We start from the raw sequence: 16,234 nt of genomic DNA on the forward strand, positions 1-16,234 counted from the left end.
ACCCCTCTGGAGAGGCAGTGCCACCAAGCAGCTGCACAAAGGTCCCTGCTCTGCCTGGGGATATGAACTGCCCAGGCCCTGCAGCTGTAGGGGTGACCAAATGTTGGTCTGTAAAGCAGAGAAAAGAATCATTTAAGGAATGAAAAGTAACACTCACTTGCTAACAAAGATGCTGCTGCTGGATTGTCCACCTTTCCTGGTGATTTCTCTCTCCTCCTGAAACAACGGGATAAGCCTTGCTCATCTCTTACATAAACATTAGATATTTGCTGGTCATCATTGGAGTTACTAAATTTTCACCTCCTTTGCAATGCACACTTTGGAAAACACTCTGAAGACACAGGTCCAAGTTTGTGTAAAAATGAGAATACATCCATGGAGCCCCTGGCACGTTCCAAGCAGGCTGCTGCAGTTGTTCACACTAATTCAGGGAGAAAGGAGGACATAAATTAGGCACTGAGCTGGTGTGGAATCAGTCTGTGCATGTTATTACAACAACAGCAACATCCTTGCACTCCATCTCCTGAATCAGTAAATAAAAACCACTCTCCTCTCTCTGATATCAGATATATTGTCTTGGATTGAAAAAAGGTAACTATTGAGACACAAAACTAGAGAAAAGCAAAGGCTTTTCATCCACAAAACAACTTCTGATACTGACATTTATACTGGAATCTGTTAACAAAGAAGAATAAAAGCTCTAAAACACACTGCTCTCCTATTATCATAAGTAAAACATCCAAACTTAAAAGTCTCCCTGTGCAATACCTTCAATTAATAATGTAAAGTATCTGCCACCAATTATAAATCCTTTTTATGAATGCTGAATGTGGTTTGTATCTTTTCTCTCACTTCATCAGATGCCATGAATTGAAGACTGTAACAGCATCCTGGCTATTGCTTTTATTTTCCCCCACACAGAATCATATCCAAATTTTTCAATGTTTTTTTAATGCTTTATTTCTCTTAATGGCAAATGAGGTTTCAAAATGTAGAGGAAGTTTTGAAAAGATATTGGTGAAACAACAAATTGGAAAATAAAGGGAGGGAGAAAAATGAAGTACTATCTGCACTAAATTATATAAGTAGTATGGGAAAATATTGGGAACATGAGGAGAGAAAGCTTTTAAGTGTTTACAGTAGTGAATTCTGATGTTTTACAGAATTGTCCCTAGAAGAGCAGGGGGAAGTTATTAATGGATGTCCAGCACAATTCTGACTTATATAAACAAGAACATTTTTATTGCAACTTTAAAAGAATTCTAATTTAAAATGTTTTAAATTCAAAACTGGTTAAGATCTGTTTTTTTCAATTATTTCTGCAGCAAAGTTTGTTTCAATTTGACTGAAGCAGGCATTGCAACACTTGGTTATTTTGCCATCTCTTCAGTGACCTTTTTTGCTTTCTTGCCTATCAGATTTTCACAAATGATGCCAGATCATGCTCAATCATTTCTTTATCTGTGCTGCAAAAGTTGCAATTTACGTTCTGCAAGTTTTTCTTTCTCATGACTTACATGTGAAATGATAAAGATTTGTCTTAAAAAATTCAGCCAAAATCAAGCAAACAAGTGCAAACCCTACACTCAAGGCAATATCATTTTCTACAAGGAAACAACAACCACTGGTGTGGATTTTTTCCTTTTCCCCCTGCAAAGTTGCATAAGATTTACTGGTGTGCGATGGCCTCAGTTGTGCATCCTGCAAACCTTCTCTGAGGAGATGCTCACACATGAACCATCACATCACAGGGAATAAAAGGCACAAGATAAAAATCTTCCTCTTACCAGCAGGATCATCCTGTAAATTTTGACTTTGTTGATTTAACATCCAAATTCATTGTCTAAACATGGATTTGTAAAGAATTACTGATGTGTCTGAGAAGGCCCAACCAACCTCTAGATTTTATAACACAAGTATTATTATTTCTTTTATGCTTCTTTATTGCTTCTATTACCATGACCACAAAGGTAAAGAAGCTTATTCACCTTTTATACCAAAAAAATATAAGCACACTCCAAAGCACACCAAGGGAAAGTTAAGTTTGGATAATGCAGCCTCCAGATCTCTGGATGAAGTTCCCAGAGTAGAGAACAAGCACAGAAAGTGCCATAATGCTTTTGAGAAAGCAAGCAGATTAATATGGAATATCTATTTTATGAGCATCTCTAGTCCTGGTCTTACTGAGCTCAGATGTTTATACAATGTCTTGGACAATGGTCAGGAAGTCCTTTCTCTGCAGGGTGGACAATTCCAACCACCCAGAGAGACAGAATAAGGAAAAAAAACAATAATTACTCCCTGGTCAGTGAGGAAGAGCTCCAGCCTCATGTGGAATGTCACCCAGGAAGCCTGGGGCAAAACTGGTACTGGGCTTCAAATTTTAAATTTACAATGCAAGTGTGAAGTGCAAAACTCTGTTTTGGGGTCATGTACAGATTGAATTGATGAGCGAAATTCTGACAGTTTGTTCTGTGTGATTTTCATTCCTGCTCTAAATCACTGGGTGCTATCACACTCACGGTAGAACAGTACAGTGGTAGTTAGGGGTTGTAGTAAGGTCCCATCTCACAAAAAGAAAATTTAACCCCCTTCTTCTAAGCCTAGGGGGAAAATTGCATTTTTAGGACTCGTTTTGAGCTGACACACTGCACTGAGGTGGCTTTTTCCCTCTGCAGCTTGTGTGCAGCAGTTGGGCTCTGTCTGTTTTCCCCACCAGCTGCTCCGCACACAGCACCCTGTCAGCAGCAAGGTGCAGAGCCATGAATGAAGAGTGATGATTAACGAAGAAGGAAGGTGAATATTAATCATGGAGCCAGCATCTGATGGGAACACTGATGGAATAGTGGTCCCACTGGAAGTTGTTAGGAGTTGATTTTTGTGCCCCAGGGCAGTGGTTTTAAACGAGGACTCATGATGGAAGAGAGGTTGCTTGTAATGGATTAAACAGGCCATTGTGGAAAACCTGACTTCAGCCTCGCCCTGCCCTGACTCCTGAGAGCTGAACCCAGGTCTGCTGTGCACCTACATTCCCCCAAACTGGAAAGATCCAACCTTTAAACAGCAGCAGAACAGAAACAGGACATCTCCCTTTTCCCTTGCTGAGCTGAGCTCCACCTCAGGTCACATCAAGAAATGCTGATGCTGCTGGTTCTCAGCAACTTTTCTGTTGTTCAGCACCCTCGTACTAGACCAGGAGAAAGAGGAAAGTCTGAGACAGCTTCTCTAGCTGGGTAATTCAGGTTTGAACTATGGCTATTTGCAACCTGCTCCAAACCTATTGGAAGGCAAAAGAAGTCACAGCTGCAGCATGAAGTGGTGCAGTCCTAACCTAGGCTGGAATTTCCTGTATCTCAAATTAACAACTGCACTTCCAATCAATGCCACAAAAGGGACTTCAGGATCTATCCAAAAAGTTCTGTTGGTATTGTTCCAGAAGGGGTTTTATCTGGGGGAGGAGGGAATATAAAAAAGAAAGGAGGGCTGTACTCAGAGCTGGTAATCCATTGCTGTTAATTCTGTTGAGGTCAATAGAATTACCAAGTTTCTCAGGGACAGGTCTTTGGGTTCCTGTGGTGCTCCCTCCTCCAAGCTCTACCAGTACTCCAAAGGATGCAGAATCACAGGACACAACCCCTTTCCTGAACTTTTCTCCACAAATTAATCCATTACATAGCTCCTAGTAGGAAAATACCAGATGACCAGCAGCCTTGTAAATAGACAAGGCTATTTTTTCTTAATAAAATCTAATTTTAAAACTACAGACAGCTTTCATACTTGCAGCAAAAGATTAGGCAGAGAATAGGTTGGTTATGCATGTTATACATGCATTTTTCTATAGATTTAGGCTGAGATCTTTCACCTCCCAGCAATAATTGTTTTCCCAAAAAGGAAATGTGTCTGCTCATGGGCTGCAGCTTGGCTACCCCTCCACCCAAGTATCCCACAATAAAAAGGACAAGGCAAAGCTGTTCCCTTGATTTCAGCTATAGGAGTGCAGTTGGCTACAGTGCAACAAGTCACAAGGAATCCCAAAGGCACAAAGCAGAAATTCTCCCAAGTGCACTGAGGCCAGACGCAGCTGAACAGCACAAGTTTAATCCTCAGTGCTGCATTTTATCCAGAACATTGGGCCTCCAACAATGCAGAAACATTCAGGTGCATTTTCACAGTTAGTTAATGCAGTTCCAGGGCTGGGGATTTGCAGATGTGCAGATTATCTGCCTGGGAGCAAACCCGCGGCCCCTGCTCCTGTTTTTGCTCTGCAGTTCACAGGGTATCCCTGACAGGAATTGCTGCTTTCCTGCACAGCAGCTGCTTGTGGCAGCAGCCACAGAGGGGATGGCTCAGGCAGCTCTACCCTGACATCCTCACAGGAGCAGGGGCTGCCTTGCAGAGGGTGAGATGCTCTGCAGCTCCCCTGCATAAATAACTTGTTAATGCATCTGTCATTTCAGGTGTCAGAGCAGAGACAAGGTCAAGCTTGGAGAGAAATCAGCCTGCTCCATCCTTGACCCATCATTCATCACTGCATTTGTCCACAGCCAAACAGCCCAGCTGGTTAGCAGGGAAAATACCTTGGCTGAGCTCTAAAAGGGTCCTATTTCTGCTGTGGAGAAGTTTATTAACAATTCTCTGCAGAAAGCAGCAGGACTTTTGATGGACAGCATTGCGTGGACATTTTTCAGTGGAGAAGTTAAAATCCTGCACTGTGCACCCAATCCCAGGTCTGGGGGAGACCAGAGGTTAATTCTGCAGACAGAAAATGGTGACTGTAAGTTATTAGAAATTCACAGTGCTGGGGATATATGAGCTTTGCCTTCACCTTCCCTCATGGATAAAGTACAAGCCGTTCTGGCTGTGTTAACGCTGCCATGCCATGCTGGTGCCCCCTCATATCACCAGGCAGTAATTAGCACTGATTTCACAGGATAAGCATTGGTTATTAACATACACACCTGAATTCATGCTCATTCATATAAATTTCAGCTACCTTTACAGGTAAGACTCCTAGTTCCTAAGGAAAAAGGAAACTTTAAAAGGTGAAGCTTTGTCCTTAAGGCAGAAAATTATGTGTTTTAATCACTCTTATGAATTGCTGGAATTTGTGTGAGGGTTTGGAATTTTGGAAGGGTGAGGTGGGAAGAAGGAGTATATGATTTCTCCCCTGAATGCAGGATAGACAGTGAAAAGTTAGGAAGAGTTAACCTCTGAGGTTCATTGGTAAGGTGGTTGCAGCTACTCTGTGATGGCTTCAGTGTGCTCACAGCCTCAATAAATCTTGTAACAGCAGTAAGAGCAAAATGTGGGGCACACACACAGATTTGGTACAGACCCAGGCTGACCTCTGACTCCTTTCAGCTGAGAAAGCTACACCTGCAATATTTTAAAAAATTCTAATTTTTATACACACAGACATCAGTTAACAGTTTATATGGGCTCAGACACACAGACAAATTCCCACAGTCTAAAAAAGTTTTCAGCTCCCACCTAAGCTGTGGTAAAATGTCACTCCAGAACACAAAATAAAACAATGCAGACACTGGACTCTCCAAGGTAAAAAAGAGAGAAAGTTTAATTCTGATTCCGACATTTATAGGTTTTCAAAAGTGACAATGGATATTGGAGGGTGACAGTGCCACCTCTCCAATGCCACTGGACAAACCAACAGTCCATCCAATTTCTCCTCCTCCTCCATGACAGAATGCAAAACAATGAGTTATTTACATGAAGTACATGAGAAAGTTCCTTACAAGAATGGAAACATCAGAAGGCTCAAAAACTTAAAAAACAGGGTGACAGTAAATACCCCTGTAGGATCAGCATGGCAGTGCAAGAATTCTCCGCTCTGAGCAGTTTTCCATCAGTGTGAGCTGAATGAAGCTGTGCAGCTGAGGCAGCCCCGAGGCTCTGCCAAGGAGCACTGAGCAGTGTCTGTGTTGGTGCCCTGTGGCAGGAGCAGGCTGAGGTGTGATGGATGACTCTGGGGTTACACACAGAGTGTTATCTCTGACTCTGCTCCTGGGCATGGCAAGGTTTAAATGAATTTTTTGGCCTTTCTGCAGCTGGTGATCAGCTGGCACCTTTCAGGGGTGCTGCACTCTGCTGTGCACCATGGTGAAAGCTGGCTGCAAAGTTGGTTCCTTAGCTCACCAGGCTCTTTTCTCAAAGATTTTACCTCCATTTACTTGCACCAGTTGTGTCATGCCATGTATCGGTGTTCCAAGAGCCACAACATTTTGAGAGGCAAGGTGACCACATCCTGCAACCACTGAAGTACCCACAGGTACAAGCAGCTTCCCAAATTATCAATAACTGCTCTGCCTACTTGAAAAAAAAAATAGCCTTAAGATTGCCAGAGTGGTGAGACTTTCAGTGAAATATATGAGATCCAAAATATCCTGTGGGCAGTGTTGGCTGAGGTGTGTGCCCATCACCTTTGAGATCCAAGGCTGCACCAAAAGCCCCCTCAGTTTAAGGAATGAGTCTCTCTTGCCCTGCAGCATTTGTTACCCCAAATCTTACAGCATTCCTCAGCTCAGTTCCCATCATCTCTCTCCCTATGCCAACTCAGCAGCTCCATTAGCCCCTCGTTTGTTTGCTGGGAAATGTGCTCCTCTGCTTTGTTTCTCTGGACCTAACATCATTTTTTTTTTTTTTTTGCCTCTTTCCTCCCTCCACAGGGTGACAGCTATTTTATCACCTACAACAAGAAATGCTGAGCCTGTTGTGCAGGCAAAACATTTGCAAAGGGGCAGGGGGTACAAAGAAAGCAGTAGGAAATTGATAAGGGCTGTAAAGTAGCTTTATAAAAATGCAGACAAGCCTGTTCAGGGCACAGAGCACCTGCACCTCTGCCCCCGGCAGCGCTTCCTTCAGATGCTCCTATTGTTTTCATTACTATTTGTGACTCCATCATTAATAAATTACTTTTTTTTTTCTCCTGTTGGCTCCAGCCACCAAGGGAGCCAGCAGGTGCACCACTTTTACAATTAGCCCTCTGTAATGCATGGTTGGCAAGAAAAGTTGTCCAGGAGCTGCAGAGTTTTACTGACTGGATTTCTGCTTGATGGCCACGGCTCTTGGAGCAATTAGAGAAGAATGTGCAGGAAAGCACCTTAAAGCATCTGCTCATCTGGCCAAAGACTTCCACAGAGAGGCTAAATCCAAAACTTTGAGTCCTGCTCATGAAGCTGGGACAGAGGGACAATGCAGGGCAGTGAGAGCAAGCTGTGGCTTTTTAAAATCATCATTTCTACCACATATTACACTTTCCTGCTTTGATTGCCCTGTAGTACATGGTTCAGATAAAGGAGAAGAGAGGTGGGACTGAAAGTCTGGTGAAATTGGGCTGACTTTGGTTTGAGAAGGGGCAATAGAGCAGCAAACTCAAAAAGTTGCTTATTCCCATCTCTCAGTAATTCAAGTTTGCTCACACCAGGGCTCTGCTCTGCTATAGCAGAACTGTTCTGTTCAGTCATGCTGGGAAAACTATGGATATACTGAATTCCCTTTCTCATTTGATATGACTTTCTAAATACCATCATATCTGCATTTTCCTAAAGGGTGGTGCAGTGTTTAAACAGCAGCTAAGGGGAATGGGCTGTGGTTGTCTTTGAATGGGTTAGGTCAGGGACTGTCAGCTTCTGGAGTGCAGGGTATTTCATTTCCACTGAGCACTTTTCCCCCATAGGAAAAAAAAAAACCAAAACAAACAACCAAAAACAAAAAATGCCAAATAAATAAAAATCCACAAACAAAGGAACAAACGAAAAATGGGATAAGAAAATGCAGAGGAAAGAACATAAATTGTTTGATAATGCCTAAACTACATTAACAGAAATGGGAAATCCAAGGAAGAGTAACTTACCACAGATTTCAAAGCCTGCAAAGCCAGATAAGTTGTGTGTCTGCTTCTGGCAGTTTTCCCTCAGTCCTTGTGAGCTTGGGTGTTTCCCACAGTTGTGAGGACAAAGCTTGCTGGCATCTCTGTTAGACACAACCAGCTGAAACACATGGGAACTAGGGGCAGAGGAAAGCAGAAAAACAAATATTAAAGATGGCATATGTCAAAAACCTCCAAAATCAGGGCTTGCACAGGGCTGGCCCCATGGACTCTGCTGTGCTGCCCTTGAGAGGCCAGGATGCTCCAGAGAGGAGGAACAAGGCCTGCAGCAGGCACAAGGGGTAAAATCTGCTGCAGAACAGCCTAGGGACTGAATCAAGCTTTAAATCATAAGTCCCCTTCAAAATCTCTTTCTGTGAAAGGCAAAACTTGATATTCTATTAATCATTTCCAAAGTAGCATCCAATTTGAATGGGCCAAAATTTTTAAAAACGCAACTTTTCTCCTCTAACTTTGCATGATGGCGAAAGCAGAAACTTTTCAAAAGACTGTCCTGAGAGATCTGGAAATCACCATGAATTCAGCACAGCAACACCTGAGACAAGAAATCACTGCAAATGATTTGGTGTAGAGGCCCAAATCTCTGGTGAAAATCTTAATCACTACACGACCAGGTCATTCTTTGTGACCCAACAAGTGTTCAGTCTTAAACAGAATAAAATAATTCTGACAGGAGAGGCTGCAGAATTGAGCCAGTAGCTCTTATATCAAGTTTAATGGATGAAGACAGCATGGGAGCACTTTGGGAGAGGAGTCCCACCTGAGCCCCAACACCAAACCCACATCACTCAGTTCACGTTCAGTGCTGGTTTTTGTACCTTCCTGAGGAAAAAAGCTCATTGTGGTGAAAAAATACAAAACTTCTCATGACCCAGGAGCCTCTTAAGAAGGAGAATTTAAGGCAGGATCAGTTAGAGAAGTCTTTAAATAGGAAATTAAATGAACACTTGCCTCAGAACCACAGCAATTAGTGGGGCCAAGCTGATGTTTTCTGTGTAGCTGAGGTGTATCCTCAATGCAATCCAGCTGTCATGATCATTGCCTGCCTGTGATATCATCATGATTTTCCTGTTCTCTGCAATTTCAGGGCAAATTGGCAACGAAAGACAAATTTCCTATTACAGATTTGGTCTGAGGTCCATAGCACCAAGGTGGCAGCTCCCACCTGCACTGAGTCCATCCTGATCCCTGCCTTCCCTAAAATGACAACAGCCTAAAATTATTTACAGTATTCTCTACCTTAACATTGATTTATAACAACATGCAACCTTATTCAAGTGCTCAAAGCAGATTCTCCTGGCCAGACTTTTTTAATTCATGCTCTTAAAAAAAACCCAAAAAGTAAAGAATATTAATCCAAGAGGGAAAGGAAAATCACAGTGCAGTCAGATACAATAGAGGACACCGTAAAAGAAAATGAAATAAGTAAGCTAAACAAAAAACAATGAACAGAAAACTGAAAATTAGAAAATGAAGTGCAATGGAATAATAGGATGAAAAAGTCAGAGGAGTTGAAGTCAGAGTATAGTTTAATTTCAGCTTCAAAATCAGTTCTTGATACAGAAAAAATAAGTCACCTAGCCCTGATCCTGGGCAATTTGATGGAATTTGCTTTGTTGAAATTTGCTAAATAATCACACCTCAAAAACTCTGTTTTCCCTATTTAGAGCCCACGGGGATGTTTTCCCTTTTCCCCCTCCTCATTTGCAGAATTACCAAGGCTTCCTTTGTGTGTTTGCTTTGCCTGGCTGTGAGCGGGAGCCCTGCCCAGCCCAGGGCTGTGTTAGAGGTGATGTTCCAGGGGTGCAGGCCCTCTCTCTGCCCTGCCCCAGCTCAGTGCAGGCACTCACTGCCATATGTCTTGCTGAGGCCACATATTGTTAAACCATTAGACTTTCTCCTGCAACCAAAACACAGAGCCCCTGAGCTCCTTCCCTTTACTTGACCTGAACTATAGGTGCTGCTCGCAGTAAACTCAATCACTGTCCTTTCTCAGGCTGCTATTAAACCTTGGCTCTAAGCAGCCAAGAAATTAATCTCTGGTGCCCGACCTCTCTGAGCCCCAGCGAGCTCTACAGCAGCTCTGCACAACCTTTGATCCCCATCTGCATGGCTTCATCCATAAACAAAAGTACCTGGTGGAGTCCAGGGAACACAGCTGGTCCCTCAGTAACATCATTGGAAGAAAAAGAAAAAAATAGAAAGAAAAAAATAGAAAGAAAAAAGAAAAAAAAAAAAAGAAAGAGAAAAAAGAAAAAAAAGGGGGGGGAAAGGGAAAGAAGGAAAGGAAAGGAAAGGAAAGGAAAGGAAAGGAAAGGAAAGGAAAGGAAAGGAAAGGAAAGGAAAGGAAAGGAAAGGAAAGGAAAGGAAAGGAAAGGAAAGGAAAGGAAAGGAAAGGAAAAGCATGAAGCCTTTTAGCTTGGAAGTTTTATGTTCTGCTGTCAAATCTTACCCTTAGATTTAAAACAAAAAAAACCACCACCAACAAGAAATTAAATCAGAATGTCCTATCTCTGATCTGCCTTTTCTGGGGTTCACATATATATTCATGCTGTAATTGGTGAAAAACATTGCATTCTCCACTTGCCAGCTCCTGTGTTATTGAGTGAGACAGTGCCACACATCCCTCTCCTCTGCATATCTGGGATGCATGTCACTCTGGCAGGATTGCTTGTTCCTGGAGAGGGACTAAATCATTACACGTTTGTTAATCCATCATTCATCCTGACAGCTTGTGCTGCTTGCTGACAGCTCCGGGCAGAGGACAGCCACCAAACCCTGGTGAGCTTCACATTCAAATTCTAGCTATAGCATCAGCATTTCAGGCAGGTTGGGTCTGCCTCTGGAAGTTTTATTTTAATGATAGTGAGCAGGATTGCTGCGGCATAAACTGCTCTCCAGACTGCCGAGGACCAAACAGATGGGAAAAGCATTCATGTGAAAGATACCCATAAAAATAAGTTGGGCACAAAGGAGTTATTCTTATCAATTAAAGGTGAGGAGTAAAGGCTGAAAGTAATAAATGAGTTTTCTTGAGGGGTTGCAGAATATTTACAGGAAAGGAAGAACTGAGCCTCAAATCTTAATCTACTGACCAATACTTTTTCTGCTAAAACTTGAAAAAGTGCAAGAGAAATCATCCCCTCATGCTCGGTCACATGGGAGAGCAAAACTGGCTGCATCCCTCTGAAAAACCCCACCTTCAGGTGGGCAGAAATTCATCTCTGATAAGGTCTGGACTCACTCACCAATGCAGGCTGGCTTAGCACAGCTGATGAGGCACTTTGAGACTCAGACAAGCTGATGGTTTTTTTCTAAATGCAAACAATAGGCAATCTCCTTCTGTTTTATAACACTCTTTTCTGCTCCATATAAGCCATTCAGCAGTCAGCAATTGACTGTTTTTCAATTTTAGTAATAATCAGTTTATCTTTTATAACTTTCAGAAGTTCTCAAGAGACTTTCCCCTCTCACTGAGCACGAACACACAAACACTTGACTTGGCATTTGCCACGAGTAAGGAGACAAAAGCCCACACTATGGGGGTGGGAAAAAGCATTGGAAATCTTGTAAAATATATCCCCTTGGAGAGTCCCAGTCCCTTCTGCTTCTCCCCCCCTCCAATTTTCATCCTCCTCTGTTGTGCTGGGGACTGAGTCAATGGCATATATGGTTGTGCTCTGACCCTGGGGGTGCAGGGGTGTAGCAGCACAAACAAAAACTAAATTACACCAAATATTCCAAGTTCAGTATCAGTTGTGCATACAAGGCAAAGTTAAAAATCCTCCTCCTCCAAAGTTAAAATCCTCTATCTGTTGTGGAATACCCCAGACAGGGAGCTCCCCACCTTGCCTCCCTGCCCCATCCCTGCACAGCAGCAGGGCTCCAGCAGAAACTCAGCTGCAGAAAGGAGTTCTCAACCTCAAGGGCAGCTGTCAAGCCCAGAAGGGAAAACACATATGAGATCACCAGCAAAACTATTTGGGCAGTGCTGCTATCAAGCCTTTTAAAGAGCAGAGCTGAGTTAATTCCTTTTAGAGGTCTTTGTTCCAGCATCTCCTTTCTCACAGCTCCAGCCAGGAGCATGAGGAGACATGATCCTTCCCATGGAAGAATTGCTGTCCACAGCTACTCCTGCTCAATAAGCTTTGTCACAGACTTGAGACTATTTTTAGAAGCTTTAAAATTATCTAAGGGGCACCTTTCTTTTTTACTCAGACACAGCATCTTTTTATGTTTAATAAAGAGATTGAAAAAAAAATTATATTTCTGCTTAGCATCAACATGCTTTCCTGCTAAAAATAAAACAGCTGAGCTAGTGAGAAGATTTGGGCAGGAGGAAATTCTATTTATAGAAACTTTTACAACAGTTATCACATGCTGATAAGGATCGTTGTGAACCACAGGCTCCAGTGAGGGGTGGTGTGGGGATGAACCCAACACGGGAGGAGACAAGGCAGCAGCACAGAGGAGACAAACAGCTCTGGATCATGCCTTGGAGGGGACAGCAGCTTGTTCTCTGCAAGGTGGGACAGGAGCAGCCCTGAAGGACACTGAGGAGCATTGCAAGTTCTTCTCCAAAGCCCAGGAGCTGCACAGGGCAGTGTAAATGGCTGCTCTCACACAGCCTCTTTTTGCATTTTATCCACTGACTCCCGCAGATATCTTTCTGTAAAAAATCCTTTCCTTAGAATTTTTCCTCCTGAGAAGCTAAAAAGCCTCAGGAACAAAATGTAAACAATGATTATCTGCTGCTGTGGAATGCAACAGGTACATCTGTGATTGTCTCATGTGGTTGTTTCTAATTAATGGCCAATCACAGTCAGCTGGCTTGGACAGAGAGCCGAGACACAAACCTTTGTTATCATTCTTTGCTATTCTATTCTTAGCTAGCCTTCTAATGAAACCTTTTCTCCTATTCTTTTCATATAGTTTTAATGTAATATATAACATAAAATAATAAATCAGCCTTCTGAAACATGAAGTCAGAGCCTCGTCTCTTCCCTCATCCAAAAATCCCTCTGAACACAGTCACAACTGACTAGAAAAGTATCTGCATTGTGTTGCTTGGTGGTGTGGCTGGGCAGTCATGGAAAAGGAGAGAGACCTCTGTCCAAAGAAGAGATTTCCTCCAGTGCATCCACTGTTCCTGTCAGACTGAACCTTCCTCAACCTGCGCCCAGAAGTAAAGAACAATCAGCATGTCTGAGTTATCAAAATGGGGAGGAAAAAAAAGGGAGAAAAAATGGTCAAAATTTTCTCTCCATTATAGGGCCATCAAAAATTACAGCCTTCAAACCATGAACAATGGGAAGGTGGGGGCAGATCTGATTTGAAACTACAGAGCAGATACATCGAGATAATAATAGAAGTGAAATGATGGCAGGGGTGTCAAAGGAGTGAGTCAGACCAGCAGGCTTCTCTTCCAAGCCCTGCCAGCAGCTTGCCACATGACCTTGAACAAGTTCCTTTCTCTGTTTGTGCTGAAAATTTCTCATCTGCAAACCTGTATCTACCTAGCTTGGAAAATGCCTGGGTTTGTAGGTAGAAAACATGGCATGAACCAAGTACTGCTGTCACATTGCTGCCCCTGGTTCAACATTTCTCTCAAAGTATAATCAAATATCTCTAGTAATCAATGATCAGAAACTCCTGGAAAAGGCTGGGTCAAGTCCTGGCTCCTTAAAAACCCTTTTGAAGCAGGGGAAACAGGATTTTATATCCTATAAATAAGGCATTTTCACATCTATCTGTAGTTAAAATAACCTAGATTGAGCCCTCAGATGAACATAATAGATGTGATAGCCTAAAGAGATAACTTCTGAAATTTCACCTTAATTCTCAAGCATCTGTGTGTTCCCAGACGAGCTCCCATTGCAAACAGGGATGTAACAAAAAGCAGAGTTTGAGCCATGTCATCCATTGGCAATCAGATAATGGAAGTCTTTTTCTTGTAAAGAATAATCCCTGCTCAGGAGCCAACCTTACAGGGCCTTATTTGGAAGCAAAGTTGATTTTAGGGTAAAGCTGAGCTACATTTTTGTTTCAATACCAAGCAACAGAGAGAAGTGAGAAAGAGAAGCAAAGAGCAAGAGACAAGCACCCAAAGAAGATTTTCACAGGAATTACTTTCTCATTTCTGGATTCTTTACAAAGCTGTTCTTTGTTGGGCTCTACCAATTGGAATTTCCCCACAGATGATGGTCAAGGATGTCTTCTAATGGTCCGGGGGTTCTCTCCTCAGGTTTCATGCACCTCTGTAAGAAAGCACAAGGAAACAAGAGAATAATCCCTTCAAATTTACTTATATTCCAGTCAATTTGGTGAAATTAAAACACCCTAGCAATAAAAAGATAAAAAGAGACTACAGGCAATGTTGGATTCTCCTTTGTCACATTTTCTGAAATATCCCTTTGCCAGGATTTCTTCTCGTGGGAAGCTGAGAAGCCTCAGAGAAAAATAAAAACAAAAATTACCTGATTTGCTTCTGCTGTGTTTTGCTGCTTTGGAATGTGGTTTGGACATTGTTTACCAACAGGTGGTTTTTTGATTGATTTCATGTGACTTGCTTTAATTTAATGACCAATCACAGGCTGTGTCGGGAGAAAGTCACAAGTTTTCATTATTATCCTGTAGCCTTCTGCAACATTCTTTCTGTGTTCTTTAGTATAGTTTAGTATTCTTTAATATAAGATAGATCATAAAATAATAAATTAGCCTTCTGAGAACATGGAGTCAGATTCATTCATTCCTCCCAATGACGGGGGACCCCAAAAATACCACACTCCTTTGTGGGGAAGACAGTGTTTTTGCAGGGAGTATTTCACTCTACTTAGAGGGGTCCAGCAATTTTCCGTGACCAAAATAAAATCACCTCCCCTCATACTTTCCAAAATGCTGGGCCACCCTAAGAGCTCCCAGCTTCCAGGCAGGAGCACTGCCCTGCCCTGGCTGCACCACTGCCCATGCAGGAGCCTCCTGCACACTGCATAACATGTCCTGCAGGGTTTTCTAAAGAGTTCTTTGATATTTTTCTGAAAAACATCCCTGTCCAGGGATGGGTAACACAGACCATTCCTTTAAACTAAGGCTCCTCTTCTCCTGGTGCTCTGCAATGGGACTTATTTTCCACAGGCAGCACCTCAGCACCAAAGTGCTGCTGGCACCAGGCTACCATTTGTGCTGTAATTAAATTGAATCCACTCCTTGGCTTGGCTTTATCCCTGCACAATACCAGCATGTGAGCAATCGATTCTCAGGGCACTCATACATCACTGGGGTGAGCTCTGGCCGTGATGTATGGGCGCAATCCATCAGAGTGCACTCCTGCTAGCAGGATCTATGGGCACCATACATCATCAGGGTGAGGCTGAGGGCTGATGGATGGCTCCAAAGATGGTACCGTGCAGCACTGGGCTAGGCCAGCACCAGGAGGATAAAGGTTGGCACCAGTGTTACCTGATTTCCCAGTGCTGGCACTGAACCAGCCCTCCTGAACCGCAGTCTAACTTTAGCTCCTTATTTATTCATCCTGAGGTACTGGAAGCCCCTCTCTTGGGATGCAGCATCCTCCCAGAGGTCCCAGTGGTGGTAGACAATTAGCAGGAGTATATTCTCAGTTTGATGTGAGGGCTTCAGCCCATTAACACCAATGGCAGCTGTAGTGCTGATGCTCTGTATATCACCAGAGACAGGCACGAGCTCAGCCTCACACCACACCACAGCACCTGCAGGACAGTGGGAATAAAACCCTCACAATGCTCAAAAAAACCCCTGAAACCTTGAAAACTCCCTGCAGTAACTTCACTGTTTTCAAACATTCACCATCTTGAGAAAACTCATCCAAATTTGAAACATAAACCTGTCCAGCCTGTGCAGGCAGAGCATCCCATGCTCATCCTAGACTGGGGAGAGCAGCAGTCTGAAGTATTAACTGTGACCCCACTGTGAACAAAACCCACCATTCCCTTGACCAACCCTTAAGAGGGAGCATCATTGCAAAGCAGGGCTGCTCTAGGGCCTGGGCAGATGATCAGGGCAGGAAAACAGAGGCACAAAGGAGGAAAACAGGAACATTTGCTGCCTGAGAGTCCTTCAGACCTCTGGTGGTGTTTGCAGGGGTCCCAGGACAAGGTGAGAGATGAGAATCTTGACTCCATGTTTCAGAAGGCTGATTTATTATTTTATATATTATATATACTATATTAAAATAAATAAATAAATATATAATATTTATATATTATATGTATTATATACTACATGTATTATATTATATATAATATATTATATATTATATATTATATATTATATATTATATATTATATATTA

Source organism: Melozone crissalis, unplaced genomic scaffold (genome assembly GCF_028551555.1).
Source record: "Melozone crissalis strain CALT ecotype California unplaced genomic scaffold, PUWL_Pcris_2 ptg000017l_1, whole genome shotgun sequence".
NCBI classification, from domain to species: Eukaryota; Metazoa; Chordata; class Aves; order Passeriformes; family Passerellidae; genus Melozone; species Melozone crissalis.